The sequence below is a fragment of the Mus caroli genome, unplaced genomic scaffold (genome assembly GCF_978045245.1).
Source record: "Mus caroli unplaced genomic scaffold, Mus_caroli_1 scaffold_14, whole genome shotgun sequence".
NCBI lineage: Eukaryota > Metazoa > Chordata > Mammalia > Rodentia > Muridae > Mus > Mus caroli.
In genome coordinates, this window is record NW_028227269.1 from 628,127 (window position 1) to 646,166 (window position 18,040).

The 18,040-nt window shown below is 45.9% G+C and overlaps 1 protein-coding gene across 3 annotated transcripts in view; it reads left to right on the forward strand.

The window, feature by feature from the left end:
* Nucleotides 1-3,529: 3,529 nt before the first annotated feature.
* Nucleotides 3,530-18,040, forward strand: part of Dtnb (dystrobrevin beta) — a 207,155-nt gene continuing 192,644 nt past the window's right edge. The window contains exon 1 of one of the 3 annotated variants that reach the window (XM_085830168.1): nt 3,530-3,772. The gene's annotated coding sequence lies outside the window, so the exon portion shown is untranslated. Of the gene's footprint in view, nt 3,773-4,009; nt 4,030-18,040 lie in introns of those variants that run through there. The other 2 variants (XM_085830173.1, XM_085830169.1) reach the window with 2 other exon arrangements.

Genomic DNA, 18,040 nt, shown 5'->3' on the forward strand with positions numbered 1-18,040 from the left:
TGCCTGTCACTAGACAGAGGTGAGTTGGCTCTGTCATTTCTGTGTTATTCTGTCTGAACATCTGAGGTGGCTTATTGTTAGGAAAGATGATCCTGGAAGCCAGACAGAGGATTTCTGACTTCAAGGACTGTTTTCCTTGAGCTCATTTTATCTTCCTCTTGCCTGAGCCAAAGCTGGCTGGCAGGTGTCTGCCTCCCACACAGCTCTCTCACATCCTCTGCAGCTTCTTTCTGTCACTCTCAGCTAGCTCACTCCTACCCAACCTGGAGTCACATGACCTCAGAGACTTCGCTGTGCACTTCTCCCCCAGATCTCTCACGACCTTGACAATCAAGACTTGGGTGCACAGGATGTAAATCAAGCTGTTTCTAGCATTGTTTTTTCTTTTTCTTCTAGAGATAGAGTTTCACTGTATAACCCAACCTGACCTGAAACTTATTATACTGCCTAGGTTGGCTTTGAACTCATGGTAGCTCTCCTCCTTAAGCCACTGAAGGGCTGAAATGACAGATGTGAGCCACCATGCCAGGCTTCTGGCATAGATATTTAAATTATACTACATTTGAAAAAGTATACCTCCAGTTAAAACAATTCTGAAAATATAAACAAATACAAAAAAAAATTTTAAACACACAATCTTATTACCCAGAGATAACCTCTGCTAATATTTTGGTTTATGTTTGTCCAGTCTTTTACTCAGAATCACAAAACACACATGCTCCATTATGAACAATAACCCCAGTGATCATCATATTAGCTGGTGAGGTGGCTTGCATTTGCAGCCCCCACACTGGGGAGGTAGGAGTTCAAGGCTTAATAGAGAGATACCATCTTACAACAAAGCAAGCAAACGACGACAACAACAACAACAACAACAACAAAGTGATCCTCACAAAATTTGCAATATACCAGCATTTGGGAGGCAGAGGCAGGTGGATCTCTACAAGTTTAAGGCCAGCCTGGCATACAGATTGAGTTCCAGGCCAGCCAGAGCTACACAGAGAAACTTTGACTCAAAAAAAAAAATTTGCCATTTTACAAGACACAAAACAGTCTTTCAAGATGATTATAACTGGGGCCTGCAGAGACAGCTGTCAGTGAAGCATGAGGGCTGAGTCTGAGCTCCAGTGCATAAATACAGAGCTGAGTGTGAGGAGCACATGTGTTTCATGTGAGGAGCACTTGTGTTTCATATGGGGAACACTTGTCATTTCAGTGCTGCAGAGTCAGACAGAGATGGGTGGATCCTGGGGGTTGCTTTTGGGCTAGCCTAGCGTACTCAAGAAGCCCCAGGCCAGTGAGGGAACTTGTCTTAAAAAAGCAACCAAGAGCTGGGCGTGGTGGCGCACGCCTTTAATCCCAGCACTCGGGAGGCAGAGGCAGGCGAATTTCTGAGTTCGAAGCCAGCCTGGTCTACAAAGTGAGTTCCAGGACAGCCAAGGCTACACAGAGAAACCCTGTCTCAAAAAACCAAACCAAACAAAACAAAAAAAGCAACCAAGATGGATAGCTCCTGACATTGTCCTCTGGCTTCCACACACATGCCCACATGTGTGCATAAGGTACAGCACACACATGTGTAGCTAACTATACACAGATCTGCACATATATCACAAAAATTAATTGTATATGTTTATGGGGTACCATAGGATAATCTGACATATGCATATACAGTAGGTGGTGAACAATCTGGGTGGCTAATATTTATATCTCTTAAAACATTTTCAAAATCTTTAATTAATGGAATAACTGTACATATTTATAAATGACCATGCATATTTCAATACATGTATGCAATATATGATGACAAGGTATGGTGTGCTATTTTTTTTTTTTTTTTTGTCAGCTAGACACAAATGACAATCATTTGGGAAGAAACATTACTCAAGTAATGTTTCCTTCAATTGACATGCAGGAAGTTCGTAGGAAAAAAAAGTGGTTTTTTTTTTGTTGTTTTTCATTAACGATTGATGTAGGAGGGTTGAGCCTACTGTGGGTTATGGTCCTGAGTGACAGAAGAAATCTGACTGAGCTGGCTATGGAGTAAGCCCAGCTCCTCCAGGGTCTCTGCTTCAGCTCCTGCCTCCAGGTCCTGAATGCTCCAGGTGTCTGAGGCACTGTGCTGGTCCTGTAGCTTCAGGTTCATACTCTACCTCTTTGCAACAGAGTCAATGTTTTTACCCATCAATGCCTTCCCCATAGTAGGAGCTCAACACATGGTAAGAAACTAAAGGTCTCTTGACATAGTCTGAGGATCCTTACATGGTTACAGCAGCCACCACCTAGCAACAGTGAGACTCTTCCAAACATGCAAAGCAGTCACACAATTCATGCGTGAAAAGTAATGTAGGCCTCCAACACAAAAGAACCTCACTTACTTAAAGTTATCAGCACAGCACTGCCTTCACCAGAGGAATTTAAAAATAGATTGTGAGAAGAGGAGGAAAAGGGTGTCCTAGAGGCAGGCTGCCAGTCTGATTGAAGCAGGTGGCATGATCTGCCTTTCCATAAGGTGCCAGAAAGCTTCAAAAAGCATCCCTAAAGCACACAGGCCTGCAGCTGCTTTCCTTCACATATGCACATCCACACGCACCAAAAGTCTAACGGATCATACCGCTGTCTTAAAGTTGAGGGAAAACATTTATCTTTTGAGCCGTTAAAAGAAGACTTTGATGTCCCTAAAGAGTTTGGAAAGGCTTCTATAAAAAAATGGCAATATGAGGGGCTGGAGATAGCTCAGCAGTTAAGAGCACTTGCTATGTTATCAGAGGACCTGGGTTTGATTCCCCAGTATCCAGGTGTCATTTCACAATTCCAGGGGATCTAAAACACTCTTCTGGCCTCCGGGGGGCACTCACAGGGTGCACACACATTGCAGCCCAAACACTCATACACACAAAATAAAGTCCTTTAAAAAATTATATGAGTTGGTAATAAATAAACAAATAAATAAATAGATGCTAGATAAATAAATGAAGCTTTGTAGCCCCTGCTCCGTTGCCCAAGCTGTTTAACGTCTAAATACTCCCACTTTTAGGAACTACTGAACAACTAAGGGGAAAGTAATGTGTCTCTCCTCATCCTCTCATCGCATCGGGCTGTGGTTTGGCTTTGCGCAGGGGACCAGACTCGGTCCTTCGCAAGGCTGCTCTTCTTCCTAAGTTATGCATTCTTGGGGACCAGGGGCCGTGACCCGGATCGTGTCCACGGGGCACCAGACGCGGAGTCAGGGCTCAGCGAGCCTGCTGAGGCAATGTGGAAAGTCACTCGGGGGAGGACCCGCGCTCGAGGCAATGATTCACCGGGTGTTTCTTCGCATTCCTTACGGTGCAGTCACGTCGGCGCAGCACGCAGCCGCCCGGCAGCTACCTGTGGAGTGGAAGGGCACCTCCACCTCCGCGGCCGGCGCACAGCAGAGGCCCGGAGGGGGCGCGCGAACCCGCGGGAGGGCACTCGGCCGCCTCCCCGCCCCCTCTCGCGGCGGAAGCCCCGCCCCTCCGCGCGCCCGCCCTCCGCGCGCACCCGCCCTCGCCCTCGCGCCCTCGCGCCCTCGCGCCGGGGGCGGGCTCGCTGCGCGTGCCGGGCGGGGAAACGGCGCGAGCCGGCGCCGTTCCGTTCGCCGCGGGGGCGGCTCCGGGGCCTGAGTGGGCGCCGCCGCTTCAGTCGCTGCCGCTGCTTCAGCCGCCTCAGCCGAGGGGGCCGGGTCGGAGAAGGCTGCGGCCGCCGGAGAGCCACGCGACGGCCCCTCAGCTCCGGCCGGGAAGCGAGCCAGGTGGGGAGTCCGCCGGGGCTGGAGGAGCGAGGAGGAGGGCTGCGGGGTGGCGGAGTGCGCGGCCCTGGAGCGGCGACCCTTGGAAGACAGCACGCCGGGCTGGGGAGGGCTCTCCGGTCACCCGCACGCGCGGGGGCCCGCGGAGCGCAGAGCCAAGCTGCGCGCGCTGCTGATGCATCCTGAGCCGGGCTGGCGGGGAGGAGGCTCCGCGTTAGGTGCTGAAGGGGGCGAAGGCGGCAGGTCCTGGCAGAGGGCAGGTGAGGTAGGCAGGCCCTGGCAGAGGGAAGGGAATTCATTCCAGATCACCTCTCAGTGTCCCCCGAGGCTCCCGGTAGACGAACCTGTCCACCCAGGTCACCCCTGTTGGGCACAGTGTCCCGAGAAGAGGGAGGATGCAGCTGACGAATGCTTGCTGTTAAATTCCTGTGCCAGGCCTTAGGGAATCAGGGAGACCTTCCAGCATTCTCTGCAAGCGTTTATTGATTAGCTACGGAGCAGGAGAGAACCGCGGTCAGCGCCTGGGTCACGACTTTATCACTCTCAGCCATCATTTGCTGTTGAAGTGCTGACAGTTCGGCTGTGAAAGTATGCACACAAAATGTAAAGTGCTCTATTTCATGTTTCCTGTTCTGTTCACTTCAGGTCCCTTTAGGATTTTCCCAGCCCTGGGAAACTGGAGCTTGGTTTGTGGAGAAAGTAAGATAGCTGAGGAAAGCTGGTGGGAGCTATTGAGAAGAGATGTGAAGGATCTTACTGACATTTAAAAGAGGCAGGTGGGGAGGGGGAGAAGAAATCTGGAAGAAGAATCTTGCCTTCCCAGCTAGAATTAAGCTCCGTACCTGTTTTCTGTTCAGTCCTCGGGATGTGGCCTGGATCCCAGCAGCCCTAGAGTGGATGCCCACTGCAGAATGGATGGAGGAAGCAGGGGGTTGAGTGTCAGTCTCTGTAGAGTTAGGGATGATCGCTTGACTTCCTTTGGTCCTCGGATTCTCTTTTTGCCTCTTCAGGTAACCCAGGGTTTTCGGCGCTGGTAGGTTAAAACAGTGGCTTAGGTGGCAGACTCCGGTGGCCTGTGGCCACTCTTCTTCATCCACGTGGTTCTTGCATGTTGTGCACCAGGAGCTTAATCTCTGGGTGGTGTTCCGGTCTTTCTCTCTGGCTTTTTTCTGGTCGTTTGAGGAGGATGGGAGGGTGCTTTTGCTTAGAGAACACTTTATAATTTCTGTCCTGCCTCTCGGATCTTGGTTCTGAAGGGAGAGAATGCTTCTGTCTCTTCAGTTCTGTAAGGGCTGGACTTCTGTCCTCCACCTTGCTTGGACTCTCCAGTCCCAGGCTGCTGCTTCCTTTCCCTCGCTTGCAGTGCCTGTTGGATTACTTTGCTTGCCAAAGTAAAACTTGACCTTTTATGTGTTCTCTGAGGACTTTTATCAGACGTAAGTGGAACTACCTCTGAAGGGGTTGTGCAGTCAAGGTGGTGCTGGCAGAGTCTTTATGTTCGCTGAATTTTGCCCAGGAGACAGAATTTCTACTTAAAGTATTAGCGTGCACAGGATTTCCGTTTATCATTTATTTCATGTCTTGGATGTTAACATAACTGACCTTTAGTCTCCTCATATCAAAAATGAGAGCAATATTAATCCAGATTTGTCATTGCATGTATAATAAGCCTTCATTTATTTTATTTTAATTAGTATTTTAATTACTCTGCACTTCAGAGTATAATCATTAAGTTTCGATTAGGTTTTGTTTTAGGGTGCTTATGTGGCTCTGCAAATTTGGGTGCCTTGTTTCAGGCACTTCTAACATTTTATTTAGATATTTAATTTACATTTATTTGAAAATAAACCCTCTGTCCCTGTTTTTTTGAAATAGGCTCTTGCTGAGTAGCTCCAGCTGGCTTGGTACTCAATATACTGTAGCCCAGGTTGTAAGCTGGCTTTGAACTTGTGGCTATCCTTCTATTAGTCCCTCCTGTGAACCACAAACCTTTTCTTTCTTCTTTTGTCTTTTTCCTTTTTTTTTTAATAGGGTCTCTCTGTGCCATTCTGACTGATTTTGAACTTGTCTATCCTCCTGTCTATGTGTCCTGGAATTACAGGTGTGCTCTACTGTGCCTTCTTGATGTGTAGTTTACATGGGATAAGATGGGTAGATTTTACATACTGAGTTGGGTGTTTTATAAAAAGGCACCTATTGCTGGGTGTGGTGGCACATGTCTTTAGACCTCAGCCCCTAGGAGGCAGAAGCAAGTTCATTACTTCACAGCGCCACCACCACTGCCTGGCTCTGAATTTTTTTTTTTAAGATTTATTTATTTATTATATGTAAGTACACTGTAGCTGTCTTCAGACACACCAGAAGAGGGAGTCAGATCTCATTAAGGATGGTTGTGAGCCACCATGTGGTTGCTGGGATTTGAACTCTGGACCTTCGGAAGAGCAGTCGGGTGCTCTTACCCACTGAGCCATCTCACCAGCCCGAATGTTTTTTTAATGGAAACCAGTAAATGCTTTCAGATTTGTTACAAGAAGATATCTAGGGCAGTGGTGGCACACGCCTTTAATTAATTCCAGCACTAGGGAGGCAGAGGCAGGTGAATTTCTGCGTTTGGGGCCAGTCTGATGTATAGAATGAGTTCCAGGACAGCCAGAGCTACACGGAAAAACCCTGTCTCAAAAGACAAAAAAAAAAAAAAAGTTTATTTTCTCTGGCACTCCTTTTAATCTGAAAGAGAAAAGAATAAGAATTGGAGGGCTGGAGAGATGGCTCAGTGGTTAAGAGCGCTGACTGCTCTTCTGAAGGCCCTGAGTTCAAATCCCAGCAACCACATGGTGGCTTACAACCATCCATAAAATGACATCTGATGCCTTCTGGTGTGTCTGAAGACAGCTACAGTGTATTTACATAAAATAATAAATCTTTAAAAAAAAAGAATAAGAATTGGGGAAGGGTATTTGAGGATTTTCCTGACATGAGCAAGGGAGTTTGTTTTTTTTTTTAATTAAAGGTGTAATTGACTGTATTAGTCACAGAAGTCTGATTGATTTTGCAGGAGACTGTGTATTTGCACATGGCTTTCCAGAGTGCTTTGTGTGCCCGTGTCTCTGCTTGTGTGTGCTAGTGCATGTGGAGGCGAGAGGACAACCTGAGATGTTGTTCCTGGGGCACCACACACCTTGGTTTCTGAGCTAGCTTCTCTTACTGGCTTCAGGCTGGCAGATTTGGCTGGTCTGCCTGGCTTGAGAGCACTGAAGAACTACCTGTCTCTGCCTTCTCAGGGCTGAGAGTATAACAGCTTGTCACCAAGCCTGGGTTATTAATTTACTTATCTCTTTGCTTATGTATATGTGGTGTGTATGTTTATATGTGGAAGCCAGAGACCGATGTGTAGTGTCTTCCTTGAGTTCTTCTCTGCCTTACTGCAACCAGGTCTCTCACCTGAATCCAGAGTTTGCTGATTTAGCTAACCTATAAGGGCCATTTCAAATTAATGTGGGTTCTGGGAATCCAAATCCCAATTCTCACACTGTACGACCACTGCTTTACCCTACTGAACTTCCCCATCCAGCCCCGAGCATTTTTAAAAAACATGGGTTGTGAATTCAGATCTTGGTGTCTGCAAGGCAAGTGCTGAGTCAGCTTCCTAGCCCATACCTGAATGCTTTGATGTGACTGATAAACCAATTCCAAGGAAAGGAAGGCTCTTTTCACACTTACTGCGGTACTCAGATGCGCTGTCTCTCTCTCTGCTTTAGTCTGTGTGCTGTGGTAGTTACTCAGCCTCTGCCTGCAGACCATGTCCAGCTCTGTAGCACAGTGCTTTCCTAGGAGAGAACAGACAGGAGGATTCTTGCTGTCCTCTCCCCCACATCTCATCGAGGGCACCACTGTTTTGGGAATTTCCTTACTTTTTCATTTATTCCTGCTTTGCAGAGGTGGAGAGGGAGGGCTTACAGCCACATCATTGACTACCAAAAGTAATTGCTTCATAATCTTAGGTCTTAATCTCCCCAGCTAGTTATAACACCCACAGTCCTGACTTGCTCCTAAGGCCTGTCTTGCACAGGCCTGACTTCTTCTTCTAGGTTTTTTTGTTTGTTTGTTTGTTTTATCTTTTGAGATGGGGAGGGTCTTGCTGTATTGCTAGGCTGACCTTGAACTCAGCATCCTTTTGTTTCAGTCTCCTGAGAGCTGGGATTCCAGGCAAAGCCACACCAGGCTGTTTTAAGAGCTGTCACTTCTTCAAAAGTTGGGAAGTGACAGGCATAGGAAAAGGTGCTGTAGACAGGGTAAGGAGCAAATTAGACAGTTATGTTTTATTAATAAGTAACCCATCCGTTGACACTTCATCTGTGTATCTGATGACAGGACTTGCTTGGCATGTGTTAGGTAGGAGATGGGAGCTGATGGTGGCAACACCTAAGCCTACGTAGGTGATTCTCCTTTTTTGTCTGCTTATACTGTGTAGCTATACTGAAGCTCACCTCTGTCAGGCTCAGTGGGCTGTCAGATTTGAAGGAAATGAACCTTGCTAAATAGATGACTGGTTTAACAGAATTCCTGCAGAGAAATTGCAGAGTGGATTTTTAGTGAAGTCACAATGCAAGCATACTTGCAGAACAAGGAGAAACAGAGCGGACACTGCTTCTGTTCCCCGGATGAGCGTATCAGTCAACTGCAAAGTATAAAAACAGTGATCTGATTAGATTCATGTAGAATCAGCCAAAAGCAGCTAAACATGCCTGTATAATGGTTATGCTGAGTATATCATGCCTTAAGGTGATATTATGGTGATGTAACAATATCATAGACTAACAGTATTGTTTATGCATTTTATTTTATTTTTTTGAGACGGGGTTTTCTGTGTATCTCTGGATGTCCTAGACTCGGCTAGCCTCAAACTCACAGAGCTCCACCTGCCTTTGCCTCCCTGGAATTAAAGGCACAAGTCACCACCTCCTGACTTCCATATGAACTTTCAGTGTGCTCTCTTGCTACTTCTGTTTTCCATGAATATGTTGCTTTAAGTACCGCAGCTCCAAAAGCTGGGCATGGTGTTCCTTACCTGTAATACTAGTGCTTGAGAGACGAAACTGGGAAGACTGCCTTGAGTTTGAGACCAGCTTGCGGTACATCTAGAGTTCCACATGTGCTACAGAATGAGAATTCTATCTCAAAAACAAAAACAGAAAACCTACCAATCATATAAAAAAAGTATTAGTGTGTATTTTCTTTAATACAATAAATAGCCTTTGACTTTAGACTAATGCCTGATTTTTAGTAATACTTTATACCATATTTTATTTTCTGTATTTTATTTCTATTTTTTTTTTTTTGGTTTTTCGAGACAGGGTTTCTTTGTATAGCCCTGGATGTCCTGGAACTCACTTTGTAGACCAGACTGACCTTGAACTCAGAAATCCGCCTGCCTCTGCCTCCCAAGTGCTGGGATTAAAGGCATGTGCCACCATGCCCAGATTATTTCTACTTTTAATTTGAAGCTTTTAGTTTAATAGCCATTTCTTAGTCTTTTTCTGTTGTATAAAATCTACAGGTTTAATCACTTGAGAACATAAATTTTATTCATTTTGGTAGTCAGCCTATAATTTAGTTGTAAAAGATTTAGAAAATTTTATGTGTCCAAATTTGTTTGGTTTTTGTTTTTGAGGTAGGGTTTCACAGTGTAGCCAGGGTTCAACTGGTAATTGTTATGTAGATCAGGTTGGCCTTTAACAAACAGAGATTCTTTTGCCTTTGCCTTGGGAGTGCTGAGATAAAAGGCAAATGGTGTTATGCTTGGCATGTGTTGGTATTTGGCTTGTGTGTGTATATGCAGCACATGTGTGCCTGCTGTCTGCAGAGGTTAGAAGAGAGGTTGGATTTCTACAAACTGGAGTTTAAGATAGTTCTGAACCTCCATGTGAGTGCTGGGTATTGAACTTGGGTTCTCTGCAAAAGTAACAGGTTTCTAAATCACTGAGCTATCCTTCTAGTCTGTCTATCTATCATCTATCTATTATCTATCTACCTATCATCTATCTGTCTGTCTATCTATCTTATCTATCTATCTATTATCTATCTACCTATCATCTATCTGTCTGTCTGTCTATCTATCTGTCTGTCTTTTCGGGGCTCAGTTTCTCTGTGTAGCCCTGACTCTTCTGCTGACCAGCCTTGCCGTGCACTCAACCCCTCCCTCACAAGTGCTGGGATAAAATATGTACCACTGTGCCCGGATGTTTGTGATATTTTATAACTAAGCATGCAGAATTGAAGGCACACTAAACTGAAAAGCATTTTTGGTAGGGGAACAAGGGGCAGAGTCTCTGGTAAACCGAGCTAGCCTCAAACTCTGTGTAGATGAACCTGGCCTTGAACTCCAGATCCTCCTGCCTCTACCTCCCAGTGCTGGCATTGTGGGCGTGTGCTATTATACCTATCCCTCCCCACCCCCACCCCCACCCCCCCCCACACACAGGGTTTCAGTGCCCTGGCTGTCCTGGAACTCACTTTATAGACCAGGCTGGCCTCGAACTCAGAAATCCACCTGCCTCTGCCTCTCGAGTGCTGGTATACCTGGTTTTTATTGAAAACAATTTCAGTATGATTTAAATCTTGTGATAATCTAGTACCTTAACATTTCATTACTCACTGATAAATTTTTAGAGTTTTCTTACTTTAGGAAAGAAAGACAAAATTTAGCATTACAAATAGGTTACTCTCCCTGTGTGCTTCATCCACTTGGTCAGACACTGGCAGTGTTGCTCTGCCTGCACCTGTCTTTCTCTAGGTCTTGAATTTGGGGTATTGCAGTATGTGATACTTTGTTTGTATTTTCACTTGTATTTAAGTTTCCTTAAATAATCGCTCCATTCTTTTTACTGGTGAACAGCATTGCACTTTAGGAAGAACTATAGTTGATTTACACAGGCACCTGTTGAAGGGCATCTTTGTTCTTCCAGTGTTTGCAATAAAAAATAAAGCCAGTTGGGGCTGGTTGTGGTGGAGCACATCTTTAATCCCAGTGCTCCCAGCATCAGGGGGGCAGAGTGGGTATCTATGATTTTGTATTAAAAAAAAAAAAAGACTAAAACTAGTCAGGGATAGTGGGACACACTGGTAATCCCAGCACTTGGGAAGTCCAGTCAGGAAGATCAGGCATTCAAGGCCAGCCTTGACCTCATAGTAAACAGTGAATTTGAGGCTAGCCTGAGCTACATATCAAGACTTTATCTAAAACAAAACAAAACCATTTGGATGGAGGTTTTGTGAGACATAAAATCTGAATTCACATTGGGTCAATAATGCAGTGTGACTTCTGGGTCATATGGTAAGAAACTGCCTCATGCCTTCTGGTGCAGCCAGAAGTATAGTGTCCAGTAATAGGAGTTTCTTTTGTTTGCCATTCTTGTTAACATTTGCTATTGTCAGTTTTTTCAATTTTAGCCCTTTTAATAGACACATCATAGCATCTCTTTTTTTGTTTTAACTTCTTATTTTGAAGTTACTGGACATATTTTCTTTTTAAAATTTATTTATTTATTATATGTAAGTACACTGTAGCTGTCTTCAGACACCCCAGAAGAGGGCATCAGGTCTCATTACGGATGGTTGTGAGCCACCATGTGGTTTCTGGGATTTGAACTCAGGACCTTTGGAAGAGCAGTCAGTGCTCTTAACCACTGAGCCATCTCTCCAGCCCCCTGGACATATTTTCACATTATTACTTACTCTACCTTCTTTGGCCGTTTAAAAACATTTATTTATTGTGGTTATGTGTGTGGGTGGAGGTCAAAGGGCAGCCTGCAGGAGTTGCCTTTTTTCTTCCAACATGTGGGTTCCGGGGCTCCAGCTCAGGTTGTCAGGTTTGGTGATCCACATGCACCTTTACCCACTGAACTGGTCTGCTGGCCCACTGATGTTTTTTTTTTTTATAATTTATTTTTTTATTAGGTATTTCCTCGTTTACATTTTCAATGCTATCCCAAAAGTCCCCCATACCCACCCTCCCATTTTGTTGTTGTTGTTGTTGTTGTTTGTTTGTTTGTTTTTCGAGACAGGGTTTCTCTATGTAGCCTCGGCTGTCCTGGAACTTACTCTGTAGACCAGGCTGGCCTTGAACTCAGAAATCCGCCTGCCCCTCACTGATGATTTTTTAATTGGATTGTTTTTTGTTTGTTTTGCTTTGGGTTTTGTTGTTGTTGAATTTTAAGCTTTATTTCTAAAATTTGTGTGTGCTTTGAGAAAGTATTTATTCACAGGTATGTGCGAGGGTGACCTGTGCCCTAGTTGGTGATATGGCCACCTGTGCCCTGGTTACATGATGCCAGAGGACAACCCCTGGCCAGTTCGCTCTTACTTTTCTCTATTCTGGGGATCAGTCTGAGCTCACCAGAGCTTTTACTCGCTGAGCCATCTGGCTGGCCTTAAAATATTTTTATTTTATTCTGCTTGTTTTCACCTTTTTATAATTTTGCACAGTAGTTAGTTTTGATAAAATTCAACTTAGAAAATTTTTTATCTTTTGAGTTGTTGTTCTGGTGTTCTGTGTAAAAACTTGTTTCCTCAGTTTGGCTTTGGGCCAAGAATATTAAACAGACTCATCTAGAAACTCAGAGTTTCAGCTTTAAGATTTAAGATACTTTACTTGTGTCTCACACCTCATCTTTTACACTTTGTAGGCTGTGCCTGTGTTGTTAGGTCTTCAATTTGAGTGGAAAGAAGCCCCTGCCTGAAGGGTGACTGGATGCCCTGAAGAGCGACAGGTTTATGTGGATGTAGCCAATGGGCATGCTTGGTGTGTCTGCAGGGTGAACTATAGGAAAGAGAGGGTGGGGAGTTCTGAGATCAGGAGGCCGTAGATTCGTTTTTGTTCATTTATCTAGATAAAGGTTTTGTCGGTAGAAATGGGAAAAGGGTGGGGGTGGGGTTGGATAAGAGAGTGATTGGGAGGAAGGAAATGACAGGGTTTGAAGTTAGAATCAGCTTGTGACAAGGAGGATAGAGAGATATTGGGTATCTTTAGATGATGTTGCTAAGAAAAGGCAGACTTCCAGGAGTTCAGTGGGAGGGAGTAGAGAGGTTCATTGATGTTCAAAGTCCTGTCTCAGTGGCAGGGCTGTAGGGTCAGCTGTGGTGGCAGTAGGTCCTTGTTGACTGTAGAGCTGTTGAAAGCCTAAGTACAGAGTTGCAGATAATAGTACCCATCAAGCACTGGCCCCGGGGACGTAATTGACACACTGGGTTTATGTGCCTCGTCAGTTTGGACTAGAGGTGATCTGAGTCATACGCTTGGTTGAATAAACAGGTATCTGAGTTTCTGTAGGAGCTGATTCTAAGCAAGGATGTGAATGCCAGCATTTTGTTTAGGAGGTGATCCCAGGAAAAACTCGGACAGAAAGGAGTGAGTTAAATAAGGGGCCGAGTAGCTGTAGCTTGTTCTCACTGACGGCCCCTAGGAGACAGCGTGAGACAGGTATCCCAGAGTGGGTGAGGCCCCCGTGGCCCTTCTGTACTGTCCCCGAAAGCCGTAGGTAAGGGTGTTTCCAGGCGGTAGATTTATAGTTTCAGGCCTGCCCCGAAGGAAGGAAGACTCCAGAGCTTGGGAGGTGGGGTGGGCGAGAAGCAGCTGCTGCCAGCCTGGGGTGCAAGGACTTGTTAAAGTGTAAGTGGTGTAGGGGATGAGGGAATGCTTTTGACATTCCTTCATACCTTCTCGAGGTCCCAGCATCTCCCACTCATTTTCTGTAGAACATCACTGAAGCACTATGTTTCAGGCCTGCAGGAGTCATTCCACAGCACAGCAGGATTGGCTCCCGGTGTTCTTGAGCCAGGGCCCCATATCAACATTCTTTCTTTTTTTTTTTTTTTGGTTTTTCGAGACAGGGTTTCTCTGTGTAGCCCTGGCTGTCCTGGAACTCACTTTGTAGACCAGGCTGGCCTCGAACTCAGAAATCCGCCTGCCTCTGCCTCCCGAGTGCTGGGATTAAAGGCGTGCGCCACCACGCCCGGCTTCAACATTCTTTCTTATCAGCAATACTGGGCCTCCGAGTTCAACACTCTCAAGATCCCTTCCTAGATATATCTTGCACTTACTCCAGGCCCAGCAGGTGTTTGTTGGTTGAATTAGCCCCCCTTCCCCCACTCCAAATCTGTCCTCTGTGTCAGTATAGGCTTAGTGATTCTAACGAACATACCACACAGGTGGGCAATGCTGGTGTGTGTGTCAGGGCAGAAAGCACACAGGAAATGTACAGACTTGGGAAACTGTAAACAGCTCTGACCCTCTATGACAAAATGATTTATTTTTATTATGTTTTGTGTTTAATGATTTATTTATTGCATTGTGTTTTGACTGCATGTCTGTGTGTGTGAGGGTGTTGGATCCCCTAGAACTGGAGTTACAGACAGTGGTAAGCTACCATGTGGGTGCTGGGAATTAAATCCTGGTCCTCTGGAAGAACAGCCAGTTCTCTCTCTCTTTCAAGATTTATTTATATGTTGTATGTAAGCACACTGTAGCTGTCTTCAGACACTCCAGAAGAGTGTCTCATTATGGATGGCTGTTCTCTCTGGCCCCACTGGCTCTGGGCCCACTCACTCTGGCCCCAGCCCCTTAACTCTCTCTCTCTTTTTTCTTTCTTTCTTTCTTTCTTTCTTTTTTTTTTTTTTTTTTTTTTTTGGTTTTTTTGAGACAGGGTTTCTCTGTATAACCCTGGCTGTCCTGGAACTCACTCTGTAGACCAGGCTGGCCTCGAACTCAGAAATCTGTCTGCCTCTGCCTCCCAAGTACTAGGATTAAAAGCATGCGCCACTACCGCCCAGCCCCGTTCTCTTAACTTTTAACTCCAGCCTTGGCCTCTTGCTCTTACTCCAGAGGCAGGGTTAGGCCTTGGAAGATAAGCATCTTTCAGGATGTGTCCCAGCACAAGCCTTTGCCTGTTTCAGCAGGAAGGGCTGTCATCTTTTGCAACAAGAGGGTCAGAGCTGTTTACGATTTGTCAAGTCTGTAGGTTGCCTGTGTGCTTTGCCCTGACACACACCAGCCTCCTGATCACCAGCACTGCCTGCCCTGACACACACCAGCCTCCTGATCACTAGCATTGCCTGCCCTGACACACACCAGCCTCCTGGTCACCAGCATTGCCTGCCCTGACACACACACCCAGCCTCCTGAGCACCAGCATTGCCTGCCCTGACACACACCAGCCTCCTGATCACCAGCATTGCCTGCCCTGACACACACCAGCCTCCTGAGCACCAGCATTGCCTGCCCTGACACACACCAGCCTCCTGATCACAAGCATTGCCTGCCCTGACACACACCAGCCTCCTGATCACCAGCATTGCCTGCCCTGAAACACACACCCAGCCTCCTGATCACCAGCATTGCCTGCCCTGACACACACCAGCCTCCTGATCACCAGCATTGCCTGCCCTGACACACACCAGCCTCCTGATCACCAGCATTGCCTGCCCTGAAACACACCAGTCTCCTGATCACCAGCATTGCCTGTGTGCTTTCTGCCCTGACACACACCCAGCCTCCTGATCACCAGCATTGCCTGCCCTGACACACACCAGCCTCCTGATCACCAGCATTGCCTGCCCTGACACACACCAGCCTCCTGATCACCAGCATTGCCTGCCCTGACACACACCAGCCTCCTGATCACCAGCATTGCCTGTGTGCTTTCTGCCCTGACACACACCCAGCCTCCTGATCACCAGCATTGCCTGCATGTGCAGTGTTCATTAGAATCAGTAAGCCTGTACTGACACATTGTTCACTCCCAAATCTGTTGTTGGTGTAAACAATGGCACAATGGCACGTACCAGCTGCTATCAGACGGGATAGTTTCATGGCACAAACATTGCTCTGTGTCCGTTGGATTCATTGCCCACCTTCTAGAGTCACCAGTCTTTTTTTTTTTTTTTTTTTTTTTAAAGATTTATTTATTATATGTGAGTACACTGTAGCTGTCTTAAGACACACCAGAAGAGGGCGTCAGATCTCGATACGGATGGTTGTGAGCCACCATGTGGTTGCTGGGATTTGAACTCCGGACCTTTGGAAGAGCAGTCGGGTGCTCTTACCCACTGAGCCATCTCACCAGCCCTAGAGTCACCAGTCTTACCTGTCTCTGAAGTTTGCATTTTCATGGGTGTTGCCTAGTTAAAATGGTGCTGTTTGTCCTTTTCAGACTGGTTTTATTTAGCCCAGGCTGGCTCAATGTGCTCTGTGCTGGTTCTCAGCACCACTCCTGGCTCCAGATTGGCTCCTTTCCCTTAGTATACTGTAGCTGTCTTCAGACACACCAGAAGAGGGCGTCAGATCTCATTAAGGATGGTTGTGAGCCACCATGTGGTTGCTGGGATTTGAACTCAGAACCTTTGGAAGAGCAGTCAGTGCTCTTAACTACTGAGCCATCTCTCCAGCCCAAGTTTCTTCAATGTTTTAATGGCTTCACAGTTTATTCCTTTCAAGAACTGAATAGTTTTATCTCTTCACCCACTGAAGGACACTGTGGTTGTTTTCAGGATTTGGCAATCGTGACTAAAGCCGCTATGAACATCTGGGTGCATTTTTTTCGGTAGATGTACGTTTTTTACTATCTCTGCCTAAATACCAAGGATTGTATGATAACAGCACATCTTGTTGTGTAAGAACCTGGCTAGTTGGGCTGGCGAGATGGCTCAATGGTTAAGAGCGCGGACTGCTCTTCCGAAGGTCCCGAGTTCAAATCCCAGCAACCACATGGTGGCTCACAACCATCCGTAATGAAATCTAATGCCCTCTTCTGGAGTGTCTGAAGACAGCTACAGTGTACTTACATATAATAAATAAATAAATATTAAAAAAAAAAAAAAAGAACCTGGCTAGTTGCCTGAAGTGGCCAGACATGTTGCCTCACATTCTTACTACTGCATGGTCTGGTCTGTTCTTCACTTTGGCTGTTTTCATAGGCTCACCATGGTATCATGCTTTGACTCTCTCTGTGTGCTTGTGTGAGTGTGCCAGCCAGTGCATGTAAACATACCTGTGGAGCCCAGAGGCCCTTTTGTTGTTGTTGCTATTTTTGTTTTGTTTCTTGAGACAGGGTCTCTTGTGGCCTGGGACTCACTGTGTAGACCAGGTTGCCCTCAAACTCATAGAGATCTACCTGTCTCTGCCTCCTCGGTGCTCAGTGGGTACACCATGACCTCTAGCTCTAACTTTTTACTTTGACTGAAGTTCAGTTTAACAGTTCGTTCTTTGGCTCAGCCTGTGCTGTTAGATCTAAAAAGCCCTCATCAGGACTAAAGAGATGGCTCATCTCTCCAGTACCAGTGCTTTCTGTGCAAATGTGAGAACTCCAGTTGGGATCTTAGAAAAAACCAAGTTTGGCTAGCCATTTGTGCCCTTGTAACCCTAGCATCGAGGGTGGGAGAGTGGGAGGAAAAAGAGATGATGGTTTCTGAGGTTTGCTGCCTGCTGGCCTAGCTCCAGGTTCAGTAAGAGACCTTGTCTCAAAAGATTAATATTGAGAGTGATAGAGCTGGACACCTGATTGATGTCCGCTAGCCTCTGTACAAGTATGTGTGCAGAGTTATTCCATACACATGTATACTGTATACATACACACCATACACACACACACACATACTCAGAGAGAGGGAGGGAGGGAGGGAGGGGAAGAGAGAGAGAGAGAGAGAGAGAATATCATTGTCAACTGGGTATTTTGGCCCACACCTGTAATCTCAGCACTTGGGAGGCTGAGGCAGGAGGATTACCACAGTTAGAGGCCAGGACTGGACTACCTAGTTGAGTTCCAAACCAGTCTACAGTGTGAGATGCTGTCTGGGAGACCAAAAGAGAATCTTCATCGTAATCTCAGGCTCTTTGTTCTCTCCTGTGATTTCTAGGAGTTACATAGTTTTATGTTTTTTTTTGGTTTTTTTTTTTTTTTTTTTTTTTTTTTTTTTTTTTGGTTTTTCGAGACAGGGTTTCTCTGTATAGCCCTGGCTGTCCTGGAACTCACTTTGTAGACCAGGCTGGCCTCGAACTCAGAAATCCACCTGCCTCTGCCTCCCGAGTGCTGGGATTAAAGGCGCGCGCCACCACGCCCGGCAGTTTTATGTTTTTAAATTAGGGCACTTTGAGTTAATTTTTGTCACAAGTATAAAGTCTGCTGTGTTTAGAATGTTTTTGCATTGGACATTCAATTCTTACAGTAACCCCTGTTGAGAGGACCACTTTTCTCATTGGATTGCCTTTTGACAGTGTGA